We start from the raw sequence: 4,515 nt of genomic DNA, 5'->3' as shown, positions 1-4,515 counted from the left end.
CTAAGAGCATAACTCTCTTGCGTAACACACGATGGGACGAAAACATAGGTGGGCTCGGGGTTCGAACTAACAACTTTTGTACAAGACCTAACTCAAATCCTTCATCACCAATATCCACCCAAAGTTAGACAAGTGAGAATCGAACTTGGGTCTCCACCGGAAAACCAATATTCAACTAATGAATATTATTTGAATATTATTGTTTAATAGTTATATGATATAAATAATGTGTATATTAATTAATATGTATAAACTCGCCTATAATTTGCATGTCTATTTTATACTAGCGTTCTTTTTCCTTTTTATACTAACTGAAAAGTAACCCCGTTAGTTTTTTGACGACATAGAAAGTACATATAAGATTGCTATAGGAAAATAGGCTGCAAGTTGGGACTCTCTAAAAATATTTCTTAAGCTGGGCTTAGCACTGCTCAAGAGGTCAAATTGGGACTATTAAAATCCAATAGTCCATTAGAATATTAGATCCATTTGTGAAAAATATTTATGTCTACGAAACTAACCGTGGTTTGTTATATTTGGCAGAATTGTAGACTTGTAGTATTAGCTTGTATATGCACACATTCTGTACAACAGTTATTAGATATTAAATAACATACCCATAGATAAATGATTTAACCAATACAAAGTGAAAGTATAACCATAAGAATGCAACTAATCCGTAGCTGAGATATCACCTGATCTTTGTGGTGAAAACATGTAAGGTTTTGGAGGGATTTCCAATAACTCTAAGCTGCCTTCTAACATTTCCAACACCTTGGTGATTGCTGGACGGTTCAAGGGATTGGTTTGTCTGCACCACAAACCCACAAGAATCATCTTCATTGCTAATTCGTTATCTTCATTGCTCACAATCTCATGTAGTCCAAGTTGTCCTTCTTTTGATTCAACTTTCTTATATATCCTATATCCAGTGAGGAAAGTATATTTCACTTGTATGATCAACTTCAACCTCAACATTTCTCCTCCCTCCGATCATATCTAGGATCATCATTCCATAACTATAAACATCTGATTTGTGGGAGACTGGACCAAAGTTCCTAGAATATATTTCAGGAGCTATATACCCTGGTGTTCCTCTCATATGGGACATGGATATCATGCTTCTCTTTTCAGGGAATAGCTTAGCAAGTCCAAAGTCTGATATCTTAGGACAAAACTCTTGATCCAAAAGAATAATTTTATGGGGCTTTATGTCGAAATGTAAGATCCGAGTGCTACATCCCCTATGCAAGTATTCTAAACCTCTAGCAATCTCGATAGCAATCTGGTGCAACTTTTCCCACCCAAGTTGATTAATACTTGAAGAGCCCCGACCATAAATAAACCTTTCAAGGGATCCATTGGGCATAAATTCATAAATTAAAGCTCTTCGACGCCCCTCTAAACAAAATCCCACTAGATTGACGATATTAACATGTGAAGTCCTGCTCACACTGGCTACTTCATTTATAAAATCTTCACCATTATCGTTTGATTCACTTAGAACCTTCACTGCCACCAATTTCCATTGCCTAATGATCCTTTATATACAGATCCAAAGCCACCTTGGCCTAGCTTGACTTCAAAGGAGCTTGTGATCTTCTGGATTTGTAGATAAGAGTACCTTTTTAGAGCCAAAAATTCATTATTCTTTAAAAAAAATTCGGCACTGACATTGTACTTTGCCTTTTTACTCCACCTAAGCTTCCGTATTAATCCGAGCAAAATTGCCCCGAAAACAGGGAGCATGAATACCAGGATGAGCTTATAATGAAAGCTATCATTATTTTTCTTCACGGGAATTTGACTTTCACAAAGTTTCAATCCCATAACATTACCACATAAATCAGGATTGCCTTGGAATACCTGTAGGGACGAATTCTTGAAGATTGCAAATGAGGTAGAAACTGGACCTACCAGCTCATTATAAGACAGATTGACATCGATACCTCCATTTCCAAAGGCATCAGGAATTGAACCAGATAATCTGTTGTGTGAAAGGTTCAAAATTTGCAAACTCTTTAATAGTTGAATTTCAGATGGTATCTCTTCCGTGAGTGAATTCCAAGAGAAATCTAGTGTGGTAAGGTCACTCAATTTACCAATCTCAGATGGGATTTTCCCACTAAGCTTGTTATTACTAAGATTCAAGTAATAGATTTGTTCCCACTTATCAATGGATTTTGATATTGGCCCGCTCAATTTGTTTGCGGACATATCAAAAGTAAGGAGATTATGAAGTGACCCAAGCTCTTGAGGAATAGTGCCTGAAAGTTGGTTATCTTTCAAGGACAAGTACGACATACCTTTCATCATTCCAAATTCCTTTGGAATCTCACCAACCAAATGATTTGAAGAAAGATCAAGCCTTTGAAGTTGAGTTAAGCTTCCAAGCTCAGGTGGTATGTAACCACTGATGTTCTTATATCCGATACCTAAGGCTGTCAAGTTCTTGCATTTACTCCAGTTTTGAGACAGATTCCCATGAAAATTGTTATTACTGACATCAAGGTAATTTAAACTTGGATATACCCCAAAGCTATTCTATATATCTCCAGTAAATTGATTAAAATCAAAGTTACCTCTATATAAGCTGGAGCAATCTCTTATGCTTTTGGTATAGGACCTGTGAGTCGATTATAACTTAGTGATAAATTTTGAAGCATTCCTCCATGGCACATATCTTTTGGCAAATGTCCAAACAATTCGTTATTGTCAATTTCTAGCTCAAGCATGACTGGACCTGCCAGTCCTTGTGGTATATGACCAGAGAATTTGTTTGCACTAAGAGACAAATATTTTAAGTTTGTCAAGTTTTTTAGTGATGGAGGAATAGAATCATTGAGTTGATTTTCGCTCGGCGCCAGCTGTGTGAGAGCCTGTAAGTTCCCTAGTTCAGCAGGAATGGGTCCAGAGAGTTGATTTTGGTACAGATGTAGGATATCTAAAGACAGCAAATTACCCAATGATGAAGGAATTGGGCCGGATAGGTTGTTTACAAAGAGGCTAAGGCTCTGAAGTGAGACCAGGCTCCCAAGTTCTTGTGGGATCGAACGGGTCAAATTGTTCTGGAAAAGGTACAAGACGTTAAGCCGCTTCAAATTCCCAATGATAGGTGGGATTGGACCACTCAGAGAATTGTTACTGACATACAATTCCACAAGATTGACAAGATGTCCAAACTCATGTGGAATTTGACCAAAAAGCATGTTATCATCGAGAATTAAGGAAGTCAAATTTCTTAAGATGCCCAAAGTTGGAGGTAGTTCTCCTTCAAGAGAATTATCATACAAAACAAGATTGGAGAGAGTGGTTAGTTGACCAATCTCTTGTGGTATTGACCCATTTAACTGATTTTCGAAAAGGTGGAGGGTTTCGAGATTGGCCAACATTCCTATTTGCGGTGGGATTACCCCAGAAAACTTATTCCCAGAAAGATCAAGATTAACAAGTTTGGACAGGAGTCGGATATTAGAATTTAATCATAAAACAGGTTATTTATGTTACGTAATATATTTATTATTGTATATTAATAGAAGGGCCAGAACTGTAAATATAAGATTTAGGCCCGTTAACAGTTTTAGGGTTTATAACGGTTGCTGTATATAACCGTTTAGTATTAGCGTTGATTAGAAGCGATGTTATATCTATAAATAGGGTTATTCTCTTGTAAACATTTATTGTGTTCTATCAATAAATAATTATGTTCACACATATTTGGTTGTTTATTTGCTGCACATACTTGCAGCAGATCTCTCAATTTCATATATACAATCTGATTGTCCAACATCGGATTTGTGCGGGGATTGGACCGAAAAGGTGGTTTACGCTAAGCTCAAAACGAGAGAGGTTGTGTAGAAAAGAGAAAGGAATTTGGTTAAGTGTACCGTTTATTCCAAAATATGGTAGGTACAACTTCTGAATGGTTCCATCATCATTTAAAACTACACCGGACCAGGGCGAATCAGTAGAATTCTTAGAGGGGGTGTTCCAAGATGACAACGGGGAGTTGTTTGGAATTTGCAGACTATCTTTCCATTCAAGAAGAGCATTGGCTTCTTCCGAAGATGCAGAAGCAAACTTTGAAATTAAAAGTGAAATAATTAGTAGAGCTAGAGATAAGTTTAATTAGTTTGAATAAGGCATTATTTGCTTTTTCATGTTTTGAAAAATGAAATGTTTTGATTCCTAAATCCTAATTTATACTTGAGCGGCTATCCTTTCTCTTAATATCTCCTCCTTTATCAAAATAAGATAATTCGGGCACTGCCAAATTTAAGTTTCCAAGACTAGTCTGTCTTCCTTACTTAATAAAAGAAATACGTATTTAGGAATCAATGTCGTATAGAAAAACGACAACATTGATTTAGAGCATCATAGGGTCCATTCCTCGAACATATTAATGAGGGAAAAGAAAGATGGAAAGAAAAGGTCGTTGATGTAGGCTTATTTTATCACCTTCTTCCTTGTGATCTTCCAAGCAATTAGCCATACACACTGAAATACAAACTCCTT

At 36.6% G+C, this 4,515-nt stretch overlaps 1 pseudogene; it reads right to left on the bottom strand.

The window, feature by feature from the left end:
• Positions 1-672: 672 nt before the first annotated feature.
• Positions 673-4,161, bottom strand: LOC143558358 (uncharacterized; annotated as a pseudogene).
• Between the last annotated feature and the right edge of the window lie 354 nt (positions 4,162-4,515).

The sequence above is a fragment of the Bidens hawaiensis genome, unplaced genomic scaffold (assembly GCF_021521415.1).
Source record: "Bidens hawaiensis isolate Kalapana, Puna unplaced genomic scaffold, B.hawaiensis_p1.1 tig00019445_1, whole genome shotgun sequence".
NCBI classification, from domain to species: domain Eukaryota; kingdom Viridiplantae; phylum Streptophyta; class Magnoliopsida; order Asterales; family Asteraceae; genus Bidens; species Bidens hawaiensis.
Note: the sequence above shows the minus strand (reverse complement) of the source record. Positions and strands in the feature narration are given on the sequence as shown.